The sequence below is a fragment of the Typopeltis vanoorti genome, chromosome 15 (assembly GCF_054136105.1).
Source record: "Typopeltis vanoorti isolate ZY-2024b chromosome 15, IOZ_Tvanoo_1.0, whole genome shotgun sequence".
Classification (NCBI taxonomy): domain Eukaryota; kingdom Metazoa; phylum Arthropoda; class Arachnida; order Uropygi; family Thelyphonidae; genus Typopeltis; species Typopeltis vanoorti.
This window is the reverse complement of record NC_143563.1, coordinates 48464990-48489925: the sequence shown is the minus strand read 5'-3', so window position 1 is coordinate 48489925 and position 24936 is coordinate 48464990. Positions and strand designations below refer to the sequence as shown.

At 34.9% G+C, this 24936-nt stretch overlaps 1 protein-coding gene across 2 annotated transcripts in view; it reads left to right on the top strand.

The window, feature by feature from the left end:
* LOC150098746 (structural maintenance of chromosomes flexible hinge domain-containing protein 1-like) overlaps positions 1–24936 on the top strand; it is a 733568-nt gene that overhangs the window by 478290 nt on the left and 230342 nt on the right. The window lies entirely within an intron of this gene.

Sequence of the window (24936 nt, the reverse complement as noted above, 5' to 3'; positions counted from 1 at the left end):
TTTGATAGTTGAAAGTTCCTTCTGTAATAAATGAGAAGTTGAACAGTTAGTTTTTGCTTGTCGGATTACACATTTTGTGACTCCTGTTTTTTGAGAAGGCTGATGAGCAGATTCTTTGAGAATATAATGACCTGTGAAAGTTGATTTTCTGTAAACTGTTGTTGTAAGAATTCCAGAAGGTGAACGGATGAGAAGGACGTCTAAAAAGGATAACTTGTTGTCTTTTTCAATTTCCATGGTAAACTTTATATGAGGATGTAAGGAATTGATACCGCTTAAAAAGGAAGGTAAGGAGTCTCTGTCGTGAGGCCATATAGCAAAGATGTTGTCTATATATCAAACCCAAAAGGATGGTTGAGGGAATATAGATGAGAACAGGACTTCTTCTAGATGTTCTAAATAAAAGTTTGCAAGAGCTGCAGAGAGTGGACTTCTCATGGCACTTGGTTTTAAAATTTATTTTGACATAAGAAATATTCAGAGTGCATTAAAAAATCAAGTTTTATAATACCTTGTGGGAAGATGTCAGCTAGTAATTCCAAAGTATCTTTGAGAGTTACATTCGTATATAAAGATTCTATATCAAAGGCAACCATAAGATCTGTATTCTTAATATTTACAGGAACACCAGTTTATCTTTAAACCGTAATCAACTCAAAGCTGCTAAACATAATCTGGCTATTAACATTCAGCTAGTTTCTGATCTCCTTATTTATATCTCCACAAACTTAGAACCACATCTTTCAAACATAGTTCTGGATGTAGCTAAATACTCTTTACAACGTTCTTATAAAAAACAGAATCAACATCTAAACCACAAATATGATGTTCTTGTTTCTAAACAAATCAAGCCTTTCCAAGTTCCAGATAATTAGATTGTCAACATATCCAGTTGGCCTTTAACTGATAATGAAACACTCATCCTCTTAAAAGGACGTGATTTCTCTATTGTCCCAAAAAAGATTCCATATCTAGATTTTCTAATTAATCTTGAACGAAACCTCATTCATCTATCAAGTGAAAAAGCTAATGCTGTCCATTTAGAAGTTGCTTCTTCGCTACTGAAAGCCAAGCTTCCTCCTTCGAACATATCTCCTGAAAAAAAAACTATACATTCCTTAAGAAACAAGTCACCTCATCATTACCAAAGCTGACAAGGGAAAAGTGACAGTAATTATGGACTCTTCACACTATAGAAGAAAACTTTCCCTTTTACTTCGAGATCAGGAACTCAATTACGATCCAGACAACTGAAGAAATTAAATTCTCTTCTAGATGAGGTCATAAGTTTAGATGTAGACACTATTGAAAGACAAAAAAACTCATTTTGCAAGGCCTCCCAGGTTTTATGGTCTACCAAAAATACATAAGACAGATATTCCTCTTCACCCTATAGTGGATTGTATTAATTGTCCTACCTATCGCATAGCCAAATATCTATCTAAATTATTGAAGTCACACATTGGCAACTCACGCTCTTTTTTGAAAAACTCTTCTGATTTCTTAAATAAATTAAAAAACTTCTCTTTACAACCTACAGATCTTATGGTTGCCTTTGATATAGAATCTTTATATACGAATGTACCTTTCAAAGAGACTTTGGAATTACTAGCTGACATCTTCCCACAAGATATTATAAAACTATTTGATTTCGTAATGCACTCTGGATATTTCTTATGTCAAATTAAATTTTACAACCAAGTGGTTGAAAACAGCCATGGGAAGTCCACTCTCTTCTGCTTTCAAACTTTTATTTAGAACATCTAGAAGAAGTCCTGTTCTCATCTATATTCCCTCAACCATCGTTTTGGGTTAGATATATAGACGACATCTTTGCTATATGGGCTCATGACAGACTCCTTACCTTCCTTTTTAAGTGGTATCAATTCCTTACATCCTCGTATAAAGTTTACAATGGAAATTGAAAAAAGACAACAAGTTATCCTTTTTAGACATCCTTCTCATCCGTTCACCTTCTGGTATTCTTACAACAACAGTTTACAGAAAACCAACTTTCACAGGTCATTATATTCTCAAAGAATCTGCTCATCAGCCTTCTCAAAAAACAGGAGTCACAAAATGTTTAATTCGACAAGCAAAAACTAACTGTTCAACTTCTCATTTATTACATAAGGAACTTCATCATCATCATCAAATTCCTGCCATGTACCCTCAAGGGGTGTTCAGGATATGATAGTACTACATGAAAAAAATTACATCATTACTAACTTCTTATCTTCAATTTTCCTCCAAATCAGTCTGTTACTTGTCAAGACTCCAACATTATCAGGTCTTATATTTCTAACTTTTAAGGCACTTTTTATTGTATCAATCCACTTATATCTTGGTCTTCCTCTGGGTCGTTTTGCTGCCAACCTGGCAGAGAACACTTGTTATGCTAATCCTTCTTCACCCATTCTGTTTAAGTGACCATACCACTTGAGATTAGCTCTGTTAATGCATTCCTGGATGTTGACAATGCCAAATTCTTTCCTAATATCCTCGTTTTTAATATGATATTGCCATTGATGCCATCTGTTCATACCTATAATCTTTCATAGGACTCTCATATCTGCGGTCTCTAGTCTTTGACCAGTTGTCTTACTTCTGACCCAGCTCTCAGATCCATAAGTTAAAATTGATTTGAACACTGTCTTATATGCAGCTAATTTAGTGTTCTGACTAATTTCTCTCTTATTCGTATGAATTTATTCAATTGACTTCCTACCATACCAGCTTTGCTGATTCTGTTGTCTATTTCTATATTTAATTTACCATCTTCAGTAAAAACCGTGCCTAAGTAGCTGAAATGTTTCACTTGTTCCACAGGGTCTCCATTCACAACACAGTTGACATTTTCAATGATTCTGCCTATTTTCATTGTCTTTGTCTTTTTATTGCTGACCTTCATACCATATCTATTACAACAGCTATTCAATTTAGTCAGAGAATCTTGCAGACTTGTAGCGGATTTATTTAGAAGTATAACATCATCCGCATAAAGCAAAGAGCTAACATTAACATCTCCAATTTTGATATCATGTTTAATACCACTTTCCTTCATAATGTGATCCATATAGATAATGAATAACAGAGGGGATAATGTACATCCTTGTCTCACACCAGATTTAACATTAAACCATCTTCCTGTACTTCCTTCAATTCTAACTGCTGACTTACAACTCAAATAAAGACTAAGTATTGCTTGATATAATGCCCCATTGACACCATATAACTGCAGCATATTGAATAGCTTCTCTCTTGGCACCTTGTCATATGCCTTTTCCAAATCGACAAAACTTAAATACAGATCTCTGTTATATTCCCATGCTATCTCGACTATTTGTCGTAAAGTGAAGATCTGATCCTGACAGCCTCTATTTCGCCTGAATCGAGCTTGTTCTTCACCAAGCTTTTCTTCCACAATTCTTCTCAACCGTTTCTCAAGTATACTTGCATAGATCTTGCCAGGAACACTCAGTAGGGAAATACCTCTGTAATTCTCACATTCAGTTTTATTTCCCTTTTTATATATCTGTACTATGAGAGCTCTACTCGAATCATCGGGAATTTGTCCCCCTGTCCAGGCTTTCTGAACTATGCAGTGCAGCCACTGTAAGACTCTTATACCACCATACTTTAGCATTTCTGGTCGAATATCATCTACTCCTGCTACCTTTCCACATTTCAAGCCTTTGATGGCTTTTTTTACTTCAAGTATGGATATGTATTCCTGACTGCCTGGTCAGTGTTTTTTACCACTGTGCTGTCATCACTGCTTGTTTCATTTAGCAGCTTTTCAAATTAATTACTCCATACTTCAAGGATATCTTTTTCTCCTGTTTTCATGTCACCTTTATCATCTCTAACTCCTTTTACAGCACTCTTTCCTCCATTCCTAAGCTTCTTCAATAACCTCCAGAATATTTTACCACCTTCTTGATATTTATTTTCTATATTCTTGCCAAAGTCCTCCCATGACTTTTGTTTAGCTAGTTTTACAGAGTGTTTAGTATTCTTGCATTTCTCTCTGTATTCTCTAAGAGCAGAAGCTGACTTATTTGCCAGGAAGTTTTGATATGCTTTCTTCTTTTCCTTCACTGCCTCTTTAACTCCCTATGTGCACCAGGGAGTTCTGATTTTTTTATCCTTGCAGACAACCTCACCACATGCCTCTCTGGCAGAATCGATCAATGTTTTCTTCAGAGTTTGCCACTGAATCTCCAAGGTTTGATTCCTGTTCTCAAACTCTTTCATTTTTTCTTCAATAATCTTTGTGTATTTTAGTCTACAGTTCACATCTGAGAGCTGCTCAACTTTTATTCACTTTAAAACTTTCTTACATGTTATTCTTTTCAATATGAAATTCAATTTTATCCTGCTCAAGAATAAATAGTGATCACTTCCAATTTCAAATCCTCTGTACACTCTGATGTCCTGCACCAGGGAGAAAACATCACTATCAACACTAACATAGTCAATGAAACTTTTCTTATTCCTTGCTTCTTCTCTCCATGTGAATTTGTGCACTTTTTTATGTTGGAACATGGTGTTAGTAATAACCACTCCATGTCCTGAGCAGAAATCCAACACGTATTTGCCATTATTATTAGCTTTGCTGTTTTCTCCAAATTTCCCAAAATATTTTTGTATGTCTCACAATCATTTCCTGCTCTGCTATTTAGATCCCCAACAAGGACCAACTTTTCCTTTTTCATTGTGTCAGTTGCTTTTTCTAGAGCCTCAAAAAATTCCTCCACTTCTACCTTAGTAGAACCTTCTGTGGGACCATAGGCACAAATAAGTCTCATTGTCCAGTTCCCCATTCTGATATTTGCCCACATTACTCTACTTGAGACTGACTGCCATTCAAGGAGATTAGCCTTGTGTTTTTTGTTGAATACTATGGCTACTCCTTCTTTTCCTTGATTGTCATTGCCTGAATATAACATTTTGTATTTATTGCTCAGAAAGATCTCACCAGTTTTTGTCTTTTTTGTTTCAGTCACCCCTATTATGTCGATCTGGTACTTATCTAATTCCTCAGCTAGCTCTATTTCTTTGCCATTCAGGCTTCTTATGTTGATAGTACCGATCTTTAACTCTGGTGATGTTGAGTTGGGGTTTGTTTTCAGATTTGTTCCAGTAGCTCACTTTTCGCTGTTCACCTTAGTTCCCTGGCAAAAACAACTGGGGCCTTGTTTAACTGTGCAACGCCCCAGCCGGCATGAAATTTTGTCATGTCGTACCATCATTTTTTATTTTGGTTTAACCAATAAGAATACAATTTGGTTGGCTAAATCCCAAATTGCCAGCCCATCCTCGTTCGTTCAGTATCCAAGTAGATACCCAACAGGGTGCACCACGAGAAGGTGAGGATTGGTCATTTGGTCAGAAGCCCTGGTTGGTTCTCCACATTCCTTTAAAGGCTATGTGGAGGTTTTCTCTCAGTTATACAGCTTTGACCCTTAAGTGCCCCATCCAGAAGGAACTTTCAACTATCAAACATCACATGAAATTAAATGGCTTCTTCGAAAAGAGTACACAACGTCTTTTCGATTCTTACAAACCAACACAGAATAACCAAGATTCAATACGTCGATTTCAAATTCCCTACATTTCCAGGATTTCAGAACCAATTTGAAGAATTCTAAAGAAATATGATCTAACAGCACTTATACACCTATTAAGAAATTATCCACCCAGTTTCCTTCATCTAAAGATAAACGCTCAATCTTGTCTCTACCTGGTGTGTATCAAGTTCCTTGTAATTGTAATCTTTCTTACTTTGGACAAACTGGACTTTCCATAGAAAAAAGAATTCAAGAGCATCAGTCATCAATTCAACACAATAAACCTGAGAAATCAGGATTTGCCTAGCATGGATTAGAAACTACAAATTTGAACGTTTATTTAAAGAAAGTGTAGAGACCTTACTTCAACGGCCTAACTTGAATCGTAATGACTGTATATCTATATCAAAAATTTGGGAAAGTTTAATCAGGATAACACATTAATTTATTTTTTTTTATCAGTATAATGTTATTTAAGATCATTATATGAATTTCTGAATTAATATCTTTAATTATGTTTTTTAAAAAATGTTTACTCTTATAATACTTAGCGATATGACATCACGTGGCGCGTTCCATTTATGAATGATCAATTGTTCATATTCCTCTTTGTTTTTTTAAAACTATTCCTATGTAGCCACTGAAGACGGTCTGTAATGTTCAGACCGAAATATTTGGCAAATTAAACATTATTCTTGTGCTAACGTGTATGTATATATTTCTAGTCATGTATATTTTAAAATAACATAAGCATAAATTTTTGTATTTCTTCATGTAATGAAAAGAGTAAACAGAATTATCAAAGTTATTCAAGATATTCAACAAATATTGTGAAATATAGATACTGAAGGAAGATTTGGAAATAAATATTCACTATGAACAGAAATTCCATTCTTCTTCATCATCATCATCATGCATATCAAGGATTTAGGCCTAGCATGGCCTGTTCCGACCTTAGAAGTCATTGTTGAATCGTTTAAGAAGATGTCCTCGTTTTCTTTTTCCTAATAGCTTGTACTTTAAGGCTTGTTATGGTAATCTTTCTGTTTTCATTCTTTGAACGTGTTCCATCCATTTATATTTATATTTTTTAATTTTTTCTGTTACTGGTTCTTGGTTTAATTCTTTCATAATTTCTTCATTTCTTTTGTGATCAAATAGAGTATACTTTGCAGTTTTTCTCATAAACTTCATTTCTGCTGTTGTTAATCGTTGTTTGTCTTTTTGTTTTATTGTCCAGATTTCGCCTCCATACATTAAGACTGCAATAAAAAGACAAAGACAATGAAAATAGGCAGAATCATTGAAAATGTCAACTGTGTTGTGAATGGAGAACCTGTGGAACAAGTAAAACATTTCAGCTATTTAGGCACGATTTTTACTGAAGATGGTAAATTAAATATAGAAATAGACAACAGAATCAGCAAAGCTGGTATGGTGGGAAGTCAATTGAATAAATTGACTTCCCACCATATAAGAGAGAAATTAGTCAGAACACTAAATTAGCTGTATACAAGACAGTGTTCAAACCAGTTTTAACTTATGGATCTGAGAGCTGGGTCAGAAGTAAAACACTTGACCAAAGACTAGAGACTTCAGATATGAGAGTCCTGAGAAAGATTATAGGCATGAACAGATGGCATCAATGGCTGTATCATATTAAAAACGAGGATATTAAGAAAGAACTTGACATTGTCAGCATCCAGGAATGCATTAGCAGAGCTAATCTCAGGTGGTATGGTCACTTAAACAGAATGGGCGAGGAAAGATTAGCAAAACAAGTGTTCTCTGCCAGGTTGGCAGGAAAACGACCGAGAGGAAGACCAAGATATAGGTGGATTGATACGGTACAAAGTGCTTTAGACGATAGAAATATAAGATCTGATAATATTGGAGTGTTGACAAGTAACAGACTGATTTGGAGGAAAATTGTAGATAGGAAATTAATAATGATGTAATTTTTTTCATGTAGTACTATCATATCCTGTACACTCCTTGAGGGTACATGCAGGAATTTGATGATGATGACATTAAGACTGGTAGGGCTAATGTATTGTATACTTTTAGTCTCGTTTGTTTTTGAACTAGGTTTGGTTTAAATATAGAGTTAATTTCACCTGTTATTTTTAAATATTTGCAATTTTTACGTTTATATCTTTTTCATTTTCATATGGGATCGTACATCCTAGGTAATTAAATGAATTCACCTGTTCTAAGATCTTGTTATCTATTACTATTTTTGTTTTTGCTGGATCTTGTCCTTTAAAGGCCATAATTTTTGATTTTTCCGTTGATATTATCATACCATAATCTTTGGATATCTCATTTAGATCTAAAATAGCTTTTTGTAGTTTATTTTCAGAATTTGTAATTATTATTTGGTCGTCGGCAAAGAGGAGAGTGTTTAAGAGTACTGTAAAAGAAAGTTTAATTCCTTGATGTAAATTTTTATTCCATTTTATTATTATTTCATTTAAGTAGATATTAAAAAATAGTTGCTGAGAGGGGACATCCCTGTCAGACCCCTTGGTTTATCTCTCTCTCATATACGATAGCTCGTGATTTAATCTTATTTGAATTTGATATATTTTCATATATACTTGTGATAGCTTTTAGGATATTATTTGGTATTTGTCTTTCTTTTAATATGTTAAATAATATGTTTCTTTTAACTTTGTCAAATGGTTTTTCAAAGTCAATAAATGCAATATGTGTTTCTGAATTGTATTCTCTTCTTTTCTCTATTATTAATTTTAGGCAAAAGGCCAGGTCTGTACATGATCGTCCTTTTCTAAATCCATTCTGTACTTCTAAAATAAAGTTTTCGGAATATTTCATTAGTTTGCTATTTAAGATTCTGCTATGTATTTTGTAACAGGAATTTAGTATACTGATACCTCTATAGTTTTTAGGATCATCTCTATTACCTTTTTTAAAAATAGGAATCACAATTGCTTTTTTCCATTCTATTGGTGCGGGGGGGATACCAGTTGAATAAATTTTATTTAAAAATAATAATAAGAGTCTTTCTTTGAATCTAGTTCCTGCATATTTATATAGTGCTGAACCTAGTTTATCTTCTCTAGGTGATTTTCCATTTCTTGTTTCTTTCAGGCTGATTTCTAATTCTTCTTTAGTTATTTCCTTTTCATTTTCTTTAATTGTTTGCCAATTGTCTTTTTTAAAATATTCTAAATGTTCTAAGAATTTCTAAATGTAGTAATTTAGAAATTCTTCTCTAATTTCAATTCAGTGTTTAATTTTACTTTTTCTTTGGTATCTGCATTTAAGTGTTTCAAAATTTTATATACATTGGGTCTTATTTTATATAAATCATGTTCTAAATTAGAAACAAATTTGTTCCATGATTCTCTGTGTCATTTTCTGACTTCTCTTTTAGCTATGGCTCTTATTCTTTTATATTCTATTTCATCTTCTAATCTTTTACTGCTTAACCATTTGTGATAGGCTTCTTTTTTCTTTTTGATTATTTCTTTCATTGTATCATCCCAGATCTTCAGTTTTTCCTTTTATTGAATTTTTTAGTCTTTCATTTGCTGCTGCATTTAGTATTGTTTTTATATTAAGCCATTCTATTTCTATTTCTTCATTTTGTTTTATTTTGTCTAGATATTGGTTAATTCTTTGTTCATATAGCCATTGTACGTTTGTGTCATTCAGTAGTCTAGTTTTATAAACAAATGTTCCAATTTTTCTTTCTCTCTTGTTACTTGTAGCCATTTAGGTGGTAATCTTAATTTTATTTTAACAGGGAAGTAGTCACTGCTTATTTGATATCCTCTGTGAACTCTAACATCTAGTGAAAATTTTGATGTCTTTTCATTTAGTATTTTCTTAATTTTCATTCTTGTTTTGAGATAATTTTCACTGCTCGTAGTTAAAAAGAAAATAGAATAACAATTGAATTTTATAGCACATGTTATAATGATATTAAATATAGGAGGATTCAAGGAGAAGACACTGAAATGATTATCAGTTAATAAATTATGTAACACAACTATGACTGTCTAAAACTTTCCCACTTTTGGTAAGTTATTCTGCAAAATACTCATCATTAATTGTAATAATTTCGTTATCTTGAATTCTGATAGTTGTAGATCAAGTTCTCTTTCTGCAGATGTCGTCTATTATAACACATGCTGCAGTTTTCAAATTTTATTATTGCTATTGTCATATAGAGGTATCTGGATTCCCCCCTTTCAGAAACTTGGTTTTTTCCATCCACAAAACAGGCAAACCAGCCACAAGAACATGCACTTTTAACATACTGGCCTCATGGTCTTAGTTGTTTCAGCCATAACTCTAAATATAGGTTTCTGTGGTTTAAGAGTTCAAGATAAATAAAGATAAACAAACAAATTTTCCGACAAGTTTCGTATGTCGTTTGACTTACATTTTCAGGAGTTAATGGTAACTAAAAGTTTAAACACAAGAAATGAGAAATTACTCAAAATAGTCCATTAGATGTTGTTATGGCCGTCTAACTGTTCATCGAATTAAAAAATGCGAATGCAGAATCTATACATATGTTAATACATGATGTGTTTGAACAATGCCCGATGTTGTCACATTCTGTTGTTCACGTTCGCTCTGGCCGATGTCTGACTTACGTATTTTTTTTTATGAATGCTGACCAAACTTGGTGTAGAATTAGGCCCTGGTTTTTGTTGATTGCATTGGGATTCTAAGCATATTTGCAGCTTCCTTAAATTTCCTTATGAAACAGTTTTTTTCAATACAAGACATGTTCATTTTATGCCAAAGTACATTATGATGGAAGTTGTGTGGGATGCTAAGCCTGATTTGTGTTCTCTCCTTTTTTGCTTTGCACGTCTTTTTGATGTTTGTTCATACGAATTTCTCCTGATCTTCCCGTCTGGCCTACGGAACAGATGTGACAGGAACAATAAATTTTATAGACATCTGGTTTTTTTAAAAGTAATGTGGAGGTTTTGGAGGATGTAGAAATCTTGATTTTTTTTCTCGCAGAAGAAAAGCTACTTTAATGTTATGCTTGTATAGTAATTTGGCCAATTTGTCTGTAACATTCTTGATGTATGGTAGCATGATTTTGTTCTTGAAATTGTGCTTTTGTGAGATGCTTGTAGGAGGTGTGTTGAGGATTTTCTTGATTATCTTAGGTTCAAAACCTTTTTTTTTTTTTTTTTTTGAGGATCTGTGTTAAATAATGTAATTCTTCATTCCACTTTTCTTCTGTGCTGGAAATATTGTAAGCTCTATCTCTCAAGTTTTTATTAAACCTATTTTTTGATGGGGTGGTGGTGTGAGGCAGCATTTAGAGTTATTTTTCATAATTCTAAATAGTCCAGCGATGACCCTGGTACCTCCATCATCCATAAGCTGCAAAATCTCACTTGTTTCTGTACAGTAAGATTTCCTTACTAACTTATGTTTCTATCATCTCCTCTTCTTTATTTATATATTTAGTGATGTGGGTTATTTTTTTTTTCAAAGTCTAGAAATTTTTAATTCAAAGTTATATGAAAGGATAGACTAGTCTCACTGCATGTCTCTCCATCTATTCCTTAAAATTGGAAGAGACCACATTATTTCAACTGTTCATATGTACAATTCCATAGGCCATTTATCACTGTGGTTACTTGCTGTTGAATCTCTTCAACTGTCTTCTCATCTCCTTGCAATATAGATGACCATATCTTTGACCAGATTATTGTCGTTTTCTTCTTCTAATTTTTAACCCTTTTCCTCCAGTGTTTTATTCACATTTCATGTGTTCCAATTTCTCCTTATTTTCATTAATTAGACTATGTCATCTGCAAGCAACATTCACCACAGTACTACTTTTCTATTTTTCTTGTTCAATTTACCATTTGCACCTCTAACTGTAGTGCTTGCATTTGTATACATATCTTGAACAAATTATATAGTGATGTGGGTTATTATTTTTTTTTTTTTTTTTCAAAGCTCTGGAAATTTTTAATTCAAAGTTATATGAAAGGATAGACTAGTCTCACTGCATGTCACACATAGTAACATGCAATGAGAAGAAATAGACTCTCAGATGTGATGTGACAATTCCCTTTGCATAATGTAGCCTTGACAGTGCCTATCACATGCCACTACTCGGACTTCACCTCAGGGCAAAACCTGGCAGATAATCCATATTCCCATCAACTCTCACTATAACACACTCATTGTGACCACAGAAATAGGTTTTTATTTATTTTTTTTTTTTTTTATAGCAAATAGTTTGCTGTACTGATGAATAGCTAACTATCCAGCCACCAACAACCACTTTTCGGTAGTTTGTTATAGTAAGTGACTTTGTTTTAACAGTGTTTGCTGTATTTCATGGTGCTTGAATATCACTTTTATGCTATCCATCATACGTTGGATACATGCTGGAGTTGCAATCCCTGTGTAGTCCTAGTTGTCCTGGGTTGAAAGACATAAAAGTTTGTCATCAAACTATTGATCCATTGCTCTCACCTCAGTGCTGCTTAAATAATACTGATTAACACTTGACTTCTTCACTGTGCAGAAGACTGTCACATAGCAACTGCCATTATTGGATTGCCCCATTTCTAGATACATTGCAGAATTCACAGCCTACATCACCCATTTCTTGATATATATAGTGGAAAGGATTGGAAAACCTGTTCAGTTACTCTTGACATTTTAATTGAATTTTACCATCTTTGGCACAGAAGCCTGCTCTCTAAACTACTTATGATTTACCTTTCACTCTTTGTCATTGGGTTTCAGATTTTTTCACTAATACTGATGTGCAATAGGACTTTATTGTCTGCATGCTTTCTTCTTAAATAAATTTATAAAATAAAGAGAGTAAGGGTGTTTGTATTTCTTTTTATAGGATGCTTTTTTGGCAGTCTAACTGAATCCAATAGTTTTTTCTGGATAACCCATTCCTCTTAGTTAATTTGATTTCCCTTTAGAAGCCTTGCTTTTTAAACAATGATTTTCATGTCATTCTTCAGTGAGATGTGGACAACTTAGTCACTTTCAGTGTTACAAAAACACAAATCTTAAAATAAAAATAAATAATCTTTCTTTACTTTTGATAATATCTGAATAATCACTAAATAAGAACAAATCTCTCTTTTGTGCCAACATTTATCTCTAACCTTATCTGGCACATAAGTTTCCTCACTCCCAAAAAAACTTTGTGTTGTCCATTGTAAGACATTTTTCACCTATGTCCACTAATCTACAAATCCTAGAATATTGATCATGTTGAGCCTGAATAATTGGAACCAAGTTGCAGATATCACATTCTGTATGAAACATAAGGTCTAAAGTAGGTACTTGTCTAACTCAAATTACTACAGTTAACAAAATCACTTATTACCCAACACCTTTTTCTGGCTAGAACTTTTTCATATATTAAAAATTATTACTATGGTATTAATTATAAACAGTTCCCACCTAACTTTGCTTCAATTTTCCAATCTGTAATGCAATCAGGATATTTCTTATAGCACAAAAAAATTTACCTCCAAATGAAATCATGGGTATGAGCTCTGTGCTTGTTTCACCATTCATAAATGTTTTATGGATACGTTTGAAGAAAAAACACTAAGCGTTGCCACACTACAAGTTTTCCTATTGCTATACTTGAGGCTCCAGAAATACATCTGAAATACAATCTACTAGCCGCATAAAAAAAATTTACTTGTCCAAGGTATCAGTCTACTTTATTAAAATTTAAACAAGTGAATGTTATGATGACAAAACAAAGTACAGTTGACCCTTGAAGAAAGCAGGTTTGAACTCTGTGGGTTCATGCATGCGATTTGCGACAATTTAAAAAAAATCGCAAACGAACCTCATAGCCAAGAAATATCGAAAAATTAAGAAAAAGTTAGGTATGTCATGAATGCATAAAATATATGTAGATGCTAGTCTATTTTATAATTTTCTACCATAAAGTATACACTAATCTATTATAAAAAGTTAAAATTTATTTTAAAAAATTAATGGAGGATAATAAAATTCACAGGAAAGAAAAGAAAGTAGGGGGCACTTGCTGTGGAGCCAGACTTACAATACTACAACTCTACAATAATACTTCTCTAGACTACAAATGACCATACATGGCCATTTGTAGTCAACAGAAATGTAAACAAACATAAAGATGCAGTATTAAAGCATAACTGCATAAAATAAAAATTTTATAACCATTCAGTAATGTATAGACTAGGCTTCTGCAAAGCAATCATATCGATTGCACTAGACTACCGTAAAGCAACCATATTACTGCTGCTTCATTATTGATGCATGAATTGTTATACCAGTAAATAAATATGAATTTCTTTTTCACATTATCTTTTCATTTTTGATGTCTAGTATTAGTAATACATGTAACATCTACAATGTTTTGTATTATATAAGACAGACATACGATTCATCTTGTGAACAGACAACATAAACTTACGGTATCAATAAATACAGTACTGTAAATGTATTTTCACTTCCTTATGATTTTCTTTAATAACATTTTCTTTTCTCTAGCCTATTATTATAAGAATATAGTATACAATACTACATACATACCATACAAAATATGTGATAATGAACTGTTTATGTTATCAGTAAGGCTTCCGGTCAACAGTAGGCTATTAGTAGTTAAGTTTTTGAGAAGTCAAAAGTTATATGTCGATTTCTGAACAACGTGGGGGGGATGATAGACGCCTCTGACCCCTGTGTTGTTCAAGGGTCAACTGTAATAGATTCTTTAATTCTCACTATACATTCCATATAATTATACAGAAATATACTTTCCTTTAATGTGGGTTTATGTATACCACATCACAGCTCAGTTTGTGTTTTGTTTTGCTTATTGTTCATAATGAAGGATGAACTTATATAAATTATCCATAAAACAATAATTCAATAGGAAAACAAATAATAAAATTCACAGGAAAGAAAAAACAGTAGGTGGCACTTGCTGTGGAGCCAGACTTACTTTTCACAATCTGGTCTCATCTATCTTTGCAAGATAATTGTATTTTTTAAATAACAGTATTAAAAATCATTTTTATTATTATTATTATTTGACACCTCTGGAGAATCCAAAGACTCATCGAGGGAGGGCACCTACAACTCTGTCTCTGCCACTCAATCCACCAACTGACCGCAATTACACCAACGGCATGTACCGCCGACCACCACCACCACCACTAGTATTTCCACAGACGACCACAAACATCCATGCCCACAGCAGGATTTGAATCGGCAGCCTTTTGGCTGGAGAGTAGATACACTAACCATTTGGCCAGCCAGGCTTATTATGTAAAATGATCAAGTATTTAATTACACTACTGTAATACCATAATTGTGAGCAGTGAATTAAACTTAGAAAAGTACTGTAGTATTTAATTAGATTGTGCCAGTTTTAATTTTTGTGTTTATAATTACTGGTTTATTTTCTTAATAAAATTATATTGGAAGAAAAGCATAATTATATTTTTAGGAGGGGGGAACACAGGCAAAAGTACAGCTAAATTACATCTACTCATGCAGCATGTCGTGGCGATTCTCTGTCGATTATTATACAGGTTCACAATTATATTGAGACAGTGCAATGGAAAAAGATCAGTCAAAGTTATTAATCAAATAAAACAAGTTTATTGCTAACTAGTAAGAGGTTACAAGTAATACGTTCATGAGGAGGAAACTACATCTCTTGACAAGCTATACTGCATCAGCTTAACATACACTTAATGGTTACGTACATAGCTTTCACGTAACTTTAGGATGTCATTCAACAAATTTACAATATAGGGGCGGTTGTCTCCTTATTTCTAATCTAATTTAGTTCCTTCCATTCTTTGTACATAATCATAGCATTTACTCTTGCGTATCTACAGCTCTAAACTCAATTTCACACCAACTCCTTTCTATAAGCACAAATATCGCTCATGCTATTACAAGTCTTATACATCTAAGAAAAAAAAACATTAACAAAGCATGCCTACTCACAGTACTCCCTTACATTCACTGTCCAGTCACATGAACAATATCTCAGTCTGGATTTCTTACCTCTGTTCCTCTACTTCAGGATACAAAAGTCGTGTGGATACTCCATACATAATTACGATGCTCTAAGCTAGGATTGGGGTTGCAGATGATATCCTTTCTTCAAACTTCCTGCAACGACGGCTGTTTCTCTCCTTGCTGGTCAGTCACTTTGTCTTTATCGGGGGCGGGACTCGCATCCGTGCGCCTGGTCTCGTCCTGGAAACAATCCGATGATATCGGGGAGATATCCCATTGACACAACCACTACAATCTTCCATCAGATTGCTAGGAATTAATTGCTAATCCCTCCATCATGTCCTCGGGTAGACACCTTCTCCTTGTCCTTCTGTGCATTGAAGAGATTGAGAATGTGAGCTCTTTCTTGTGAGAGATCAAACAGGACTGAGTTTTGGTAGCACTAAGTCCACGTGGTTCTCTTTGCCCCATTGGGATATACACTGCTTGGAAAGAAGTCAATGAACAAATGTGAAGAACAAACAGCCATGTCTCCCACTTTAATAAGATGTAGGACCCTCCTTCACTGCAATGACTGCAGCAATCCTACAGAGCATACTTTCCACAAGCATATGATAGCAATCATTGGGAATTTTGGATCATTCTTCCTATAGGCATGTAATGAGGTCCTGGATTGTTGTGGGATGGGCATCCCTTAACCTCATACAATGCTCCAGTTCATCCCAAAGGTCCAGGGAGGTTGAGATCAGAGTTCCATGGAGGACAGTTAAGTGTGGTGACATTTGTGTCCACAAATCACACTGTTACAGAGCAGCATTATGACATGGTGCATTGTCTTGCTGAAAGAGACAATGGTCAGTTCTGTAGAAATGCCACAAAGTAGGTAGCATTGCATTTTCCAGAATGTTCAAATACCTCTCTGAGTTCAATGTTCATGATACCACAAACAGAGGTGTGAGGCCAAACCAGAAAAAACAGGATAATACCATTACACTATCTCCAAATTTCATAGTTGGAATTTTGCACTCTGGTAAGTGATTTTCACTGGGCATCCACCACACTCACACCCATCCATTGGCTCGGTAGAGAATATAGCATGATTTGTCAACCCATAACAAAGCTTTCCAAGCTTCCATGTCCCACTGTATATATGCTCTTTGACCACTGAAGATGATGCTGCATGTCAGTTCAGGTAATGTGGCTGACAAATGGAGATTTTTATATATTATGTTTAATCGCACTTCACAGTCACATTCATTGAGTGTGGTGGATCATTCACTGTGGGTGGTACTTGCAGTTGACTCCCTGTGCTTCCATCATCTCAGTATGGTATCACTGATTGTTGATCTGGGATTGCCCAAATATGCTGAACAGATAGGCCTGCAACATGGAATCCTATCACAACGCCTCTTTCAAACTCTGTCAGTTTCCTTCTTGCAGCCATTTCACACCTAGACAAAGTTGCACTGACTTGGGAGCATGATATTCCTCCAATTTATACTGGCTACAAACACAATTCTTTAAACTTCCATATTTAAGAATTTAGTGACACAAAACATGTGTTGAAATGATTATTTTACTAATTATTAATAAAATAACATTTGATGTTTCGACCCTTGTATCGAGGTCATCATAAGAAAGATACATGTGTATAGGAATCAAGCTACATGCTGTTGCACTCTATAAATGTAAATTAAATCTATGTTATTAACTAATTTTTTCTTAGCCTGACCTCTAGTGATAAAAAAAATATTAAAATAAATAAATGAAAACTACAATAAACTCTGCTAAAGTCCTCATGTACTAAGATTCTTCCGGAATTGTACAGTTCAGGTTGCTATTGAATGTTCCAAAAAAAAAAAAAAAAAAAAAAAAAAATCACCAAGTCTTCTTGTATTGAGATTTTTTTTTGTGGTTGCTATGAAGGTTCAGATGGGTCCTCCACATTCTTGGAATGTGGAGGACCCATTAAAAGAAAGAGACAACTCATTAAAGGCACAATGCACCTTGACCATTGGGGTGTCCATTGACTACTTTCCAAGCAGCATAGCTAGGAAAACGGAGTTCAGGCCATTGGTTTTGTGGTAGATCTTGAGGATTCTAATAATTGAGCACTACAAGGTTTGTCAAATGAAAAGGAGGAATGCAGTGTACTGTCATCGGCAAAGCTATGAATAGGATTGAAAATCTATGAGAGCAAGTCATTTATATATAAGAGGAAGAGAGTGGGTGAAAGTATGGTATACTGAGCTACTCTTGCATTGGCGGGAAAATCTGAGGAGAGGAAATTCTCCACCATGACACATAGTGAGCATCTAGTGAGAAAGTTGGTAATTCAGTGCAGAGCGTGGCAGGCAGGACATAGAATGACAGTTTGCAAAGTGGGTCCCAACCCCGATCAAATGCTTTTGAAATGTTGAGGATAACCACATGAGTTTCTCAGAAATTTTCCATGGCTTGAATCCAGAGGTGGGTGGGTGGTGAAAGCTAGAAAATCAGTTGTAATTTGCGAGTGGTGGAATCCGTACTGCTAATTACTGATTAATTGGTATGTCTCTACATAGTTCAAGAGTTGGTTGTTGATGACCTTCTCCATAATTTCAGAGACAACAGAAGTGAGAGCAATTGGACAGCAGTTAGTTGGTTGAGTTTTATCACTTTTCTTTGAGATGAGCTATCTGAGCTTGTTTCCATGCTATATGGTAGATGCCAGTTGAATAGGTAGATTGGTGGTGCTGGATTTCTGGAGACTGGATCTCTGAAGTCTGGTAGATGCCAGTTGAATAGGATAGATTGGTGGTACTGGATTTCTCTAGCCTGGGCTATACTTAAGTGAACATGGTCACTGTTTGGCCACTTCAATATCTTTTTAGCACACCACCAAAATTCTGCAATAAAATTTATCATAGAACTATAAAACGGGTTGCTTAAGGGTCAAAGCTGTATAACTGAGTAGAGACCTCCACATAGCCTTTAAAGGAATGCTGAGAACCAACCAGGGCTTCTGACCTAATGTTCAATCCTGACCTTCTCATGGTGCACCCTGTTAGGTATCTACCTGGATACTGAACGAATGAAGATGGGCTGGCAATTTGGGATTTAGCTGACCAAATTGTATTCTTATTGGCTTAAACCATAATATAAAATGATGGTTCAACATGACAAAATCTCATGATTACTGGAATGTCACCCGGTTAAACAAGGCCTCCCTCAGAACCATGATGAACAGCGAAAAGTCAGCTACTAGAACAAATCCTGAAACACACCCCAAATCAACATCACCAGAATTCAAGATTGGTACTATCAACATAAGAAGCCCGAATGGCAAAGAAATGGAGCTAGCTGAGGAATTAGATACGTACCAGATCGACAAAATAGGGGTGACTGAAAAAAAAAGACAAAAACTGGTGATATCTTTCTGAGCAATAAATACAAAATGTTATATTCAGGCAATGACAATCAAGGAAAAGAAGGAGTAGCCATAGTATTCAACAAAAAACACGAGGCTAATCTCCTTGAATGGCAGTCAGTCTCAAGTAGAGTAATGTGAGCAAATGAGAATGGGGAACGGAACAATGAGACTTATTTGTGCCTATGGTCCCACAGAAGGTTCTACTAAGGTAGAAGTGGAGGAATTTTTTGACACTTTAGAGAAAGCAACTAACACAATGAAAAAGGAAAAGTTGATCCTTGTTGGAGATCTAATTAGCAGAGTAGGAAATGATTGTCAGACATACAAAAATATTTTGAGAAAATTTGGAGAAAAGAGCAAAGCTAATAATAATGGCAAATACCTGTTGGATTTCTGCTCAGGACATGTACTGGTTATTACTAACACAATGTTCCAATATAAAAATGTGCACAAATTCACGTGGAGAATTTGTGCACATTTTTATAAAATGTGCACAAATTCTCCATGTGAAAAAAACTATGTTATGGTTTATAGTGATGTTTTCTCACTGGTGTAGGACACTAGAGTGTACAGAGGATTTGAAATTGGAAGTGATCACCATTTAGTGCTGAGCAGGATAAAATTGAATTTCATATTGAAAAGAATAACATGTAAGAAAGTTTTAAAGCAAATAAAAGTTGAGCAACTCTCAGATGTGAACTGTAGACTAAAATACACAACGATTGAAGAAAAAATGAAAGGGTTTGAGAATAGGAACCAAACCTTGGAGAGTCAGTGGCAAGCCCTGAAGAAAACACTGATTGAGTCAGCCAGAGAGGCATGTGGTGAAGTTTTCTGCAAAGATAGAAAAATCAGAACTCCATGGTGGACACAGGAAGTTAAAGAGGCAGTGAAGGAAAAGAAGAAAGCATATCAAAACTTCCTGGCAAATAAGTCAGCTTGTGCTCTTAGAGAATACAGAGACAAATGTAAGAAAGCTAAACACTATGTAAAACTAGCTAAACAAAAGTCATGGGAAGACTTTGGTAAGAACATAGAAAATAAATATCAAGAAGGTGGCAAGATATTCTGGAGGTTGTTGAAGAAGCTCAGAAATGGAGGAAAGAGTGTTGTAAAAGGTAAGTAAGATGTAGTGTTGTAAGATTTATGCAAGTATACTTGCATAAATCTTACCAGGAACACTCACGTGGGAAATACCTCTGTAATTTTCAAATTCAGTTTTATTTCGCTTTTTTGTAAATGGGTACTATGAGAGCTCTACTCCAATCACCTGAAATTTGTCACTCTGTCCAGGCCTTCTGAACTATGCAGTAGAAGACTTTTATATCTCCATACTCGAGCATTTCTGGTCAAATATCATCTACTCCAGCTGCCTTTCCACATTTCAAGCTTTTGATGGCTTTTTCTACTTCAATTATGCATATGTATTCCTGATTGCATGCCTGTTGAATGCATTTTACCACTGTGCTGTCACTGCTTGTTTCATTTAGTAATTTTTCTAAGTAATTACTCCATACATCAAGGATATCTTTTTCTCCAGTTTTCATTCACCTTTATCATCTCCTTTTATAACACTCATTTCTCAATTTCTGAGCTTTTTCAACAACCTCCAGAATATCTTGCCACCTTCTTGATATTTATTTTCTATGTTCTTACCAGTCTTCCAATAATTTTTGTTTAGCTAGTTTTACACAATGTTTAGCTTTCTTACATTTGTCTCTGTATTTATTCTCTAAGAGCACAAGCTGACTTATTTGCCAGGAACTTTTGATATGCTTTCTTCTTTTCCTTCACTGCATTTTTGACTTTCTGTGTCCACCATGGTGTTCTGATTTTTCTATCATTGCACGCAACCTCACCACATGCCTCTCTGGCTGAATCAATCAGTGTTTCCTTCAGGGCTTGCATGAATCTCCAAGGTTTGGTTCCAGTTCTCAAACTGTTTTATCTTTTCTTCAATAATGTTTGTCTATTTTAGTCTACAGCTCACATCTGAGAGCTCCTCAACTTTTATTCAGTTTAAAAATTTCTTACATGTTCACTCGAATTATTTCGGTTTTGTGATCACATTTTTATTAAAAAAAAGACTTTTTTTTTAAAACTAAAAAAGTACTAAAAATCAAACTCGACAAGTTTTGTTAGTCGTCAGACTAACATCTTCAGGGGTAATCATAACTAACAGTGTAAAGCACAAACTATAAGAAATTATGAAAAAAAAAACAAGTTAATTTGTTGGTATTACGAATATCAAAAAAATTTCGTTAAAAAACCGAATAACAAATCTATACAACTGTTAATATGTGTTAGCTGGAAACAATGCTATTTGATGTCGCATTCTGTGGTTCACTTTCACTCTGTCCGAAATCTGAACCGGGTAAATTTTTGATAAACATTGACCAACCTTGATTTAAAATCAATCCTTGATTTTTGTTGCATTACGTAGGAATTTTGATCATATTTGCTGCCTCTTTGAATTTTCTTGTGAAACATTTTTTATCAATGTAGGGCATATGTGTTCTGTCCCAGAGTACATCATGACCATTACAAGTTGTGTGAAATGCCAAACGAGACTTATGTTCTTTCTTTTTTTGTACGTCCTTTTTGATGTTCGCTCATGCGGATTTCTCCCAATCTCCCCGTCTGGCCTACATAGCAGATTCCACAGGAACAGTGGAATCTGCTACGTAGAATATTGTAAACTCCTGGTTTTTTCATTGGGTGATGTGGAGTTTTCGGAGAATGAAGAGATTTTAATATCTTTTTAAGTGGTAGGAAGGTCACTTTTATGTTGTACTTGTAGAGAAGTTTGGCTAATTTATCTGTGACATTCTTGATATAAGGAAGGGTGACTGCATTCTTGAAGTCTTGTTTATTTAAGTTTCTTGTAGGTGCTGTATTGAGAATTTTCTTAATTAACTTAGTATTGAAACCATTCAGTTATAGGATCTGTGTTTAGTATTGTATTTCTTCTTTCTGCTTTTCTTCTGTACTAGGAATGCTGTATGCTTTATTCCTTAAGGTTTTTATGAGGCCTATTTTTTGCTTGGGGTGGTGGTGGTGGTGTGAGGTAGCATGAAGGAATCTTCCTTCAATAATGCTCTACAAAACTGGCACATCAAACCAAACATTTGGCTCCGCTATGTGGCTGACATCATAATTTGGCCAGGAACAGCACTAGAACTGACTGCATTTAAAGACTATCTTAATAACTTACATCCTAACATAAAATTTACTCTGGAACTAGAAGAAAATAAAAAACTTCCTTTCCTGGACATCCTTATAGAAATAAATGAAATAAAAAACAGATTATTGTTTTCCATTTATAGAAAGCTGACAAACACAGGAAGATTCCTTCATGCTACCTCACACCACCACCACAAATAGGCAAAATAGGCCTCATAAAAACCTTAAGGAATAAAGCATACAGCATTCCTAGTACAGAAGAAAAGCAGAAAGAAGAAATACACTACTTAATACAGATCTTATAACTGAATGGTTTCAATACTAAGTTAATTAAGAAAATTCTCAATACAGCACCTACAAGAAACTTAAATAAACAAGACTTCAAGAATGCAGTCACCCTTCCTTATATTAAGAATGTCACAGATAAATTAGCCAAACTTCTCTACAAGTACAACATAAAAGTGACTTTCCTACCACTTGAAAAGATATCAAAATCTCTTCATCCTTCAAAACCTCCACATCACCCAATGAAAAAACCAGAAGTTTACAATATTCACTGTTCCTGTGGAATCTGCTACGTAGGCCAGACGGGGAGATTGGGAGAAATCCGCATGAGCGAACATCAAAAAGGACGTACAAAAAAAGAAAGAACATAAGTGTCGTTTGGCATTTCACACAACTTCTACTGGTCATGATGTACTCTGGGACAGAACAAACATGTCCTACATCGATAAAAAATGTTTCACAAGAAAATTCAAAGAGGCAGCAAATATGATCAAAATTCCTACGTAATGCAACAAAAATCAATTCCCGTCTATATTATTAATTGCATAATATTTTAAACAGTTTCTGGTATTATTAGTATTACTTTAGTAGTAAACCTCAGCTTAATGATTAAATGAATTCCGTTTCGCTTAACTTTTATTATATAATTATCATCGTTTTTAGCCTGTATAAACCATTGAAAATCTATTGTATCATTTACATTCATCTGGTGAATACCATCCTACATTATTCATCTAATCTGATAGAAGCTGTTTCACGTCAACAAAAGACATTGGATCATGTCAGTGTTCTATAGGACAAATGAAAGAAGTCATTTTTCTGCATGGTTTGAAACTATTTTGTAGGTTGTGTATTTAAATTTTATATTATGTTTAATTATTGTACCAACTTCTCCTCATTCCAGCTACCTCTCTTCTATGAAACTGCCTTTCCTCATTGTCAGCTACTATCAACATCTTTCTAAGAGTTTTTCAACTGAAGTATTTATTTCTAGTTGAGTCAAAAATAATGAATCTTTCACATTGCTCACTATAATTCAGGATGACTACTTCATTAAATTCATGTTTAACAAGTGTTTCTCAAGAAACTAGAAATCTTGTTATTGAGAGTAATGCAAAGGTTAGTCAGACAGTGGTGTCATCTGCAAGAAGTCAGTCCTGCATACCACTGAGTAGCATTTCAGGTTCAGGGACTTCAAGTGCTGTTATTAACTTGACTTTCAGTAATGGAGAAATACATCCTACTACCAGTGCTGTATTAACAGGTCAGGCTGTGCCAACATCCATTGCTACTCTAGCAGTTGCACGAGATCCAAGGTTAGAAGCTGCAACAAGAAGTCCAGCACAAAAGCCAATCATTGTGACCGTATGCCAGCAGTTCCACTTTCTTGCAAAACTCAGATTGCTGCACTTACCAGCTTTCCCAGTGGCTCACTTTTTGCACCACTACAGGCAGTATCACCATCAAATCTTCACTCGGATAGGTTTGGGAGTCCTGTGTCAAATGCATCATCTAATTCTATCTTGTCTCCTCATCTCCATCTGTCTGCTACCCCTTGTCTTGTTCCCACATTCTCAACAAGTGCTAATTTTATGCCTTTAATTGCCACTTTACCATCAACAATCACCAAATCTGTCACTTCCATTCCTGTTACTACAGTGATTCCAGTGCTTTCTCCTAGTATATTCTCATCAGCAGAACTTGGATTTTCACCAGTTACCAAAATTGTTACAACTACTACCACTGTGTTTACAACTGCATCTATTAGTTCAGCATTCCTCTATCTCTACATCACCTCCCTTATCGACCATAACTGTAGCAGTTACTAAACATCCTCATCCTGTAGCATCTACTGTGAATGCTGCAGTAACTAGCATTACTACTGCTAATCCTACTATTACTACTACTACAACTTCTGCTGTCACCACCACCGCAGTTGCTCCTACAAGAAACCAGTCGCCTCCATCAACTCCTCCCCTTTTAACACCAGTAATACCACTTGAAATTCCTCCTGTTTCTCCCCCTCCACCACTTCTTCCTTGTCCTTCGTCCCAGTATCAGCAGCCTCCTCTTGCCCTGGTGACCTTGTCTCAGTCTGTATCTGTAAACTCGGCATTCATCATCATCATGCGTATCAAGGATTTAGGCCTAGCATGGCCTGTTCTGGCCTTAGAAGTCATCGTTGAATCGTTTAAGAGGTTTCTGGGTTTCTTTTTCCTAATGGCTTATACTTTAAGGCTTGTTAAACTCAGCATTACTTAATCCAAAAGGTGACCCAACTAGTCCAGACTTTGATCCTCTTCAAGCTATGGACTGGAAAGATGGTGTTGCTACATTGCCAGGAAGTAGTTTAAAGTTTAAATTGAATGAATTTGGTACATTGGAAATGATCAATGATGATACAGATATTTCTTCTGATACTCATGAAGCACAAGATGATGTAAAATCATATGTTTCTGAAGA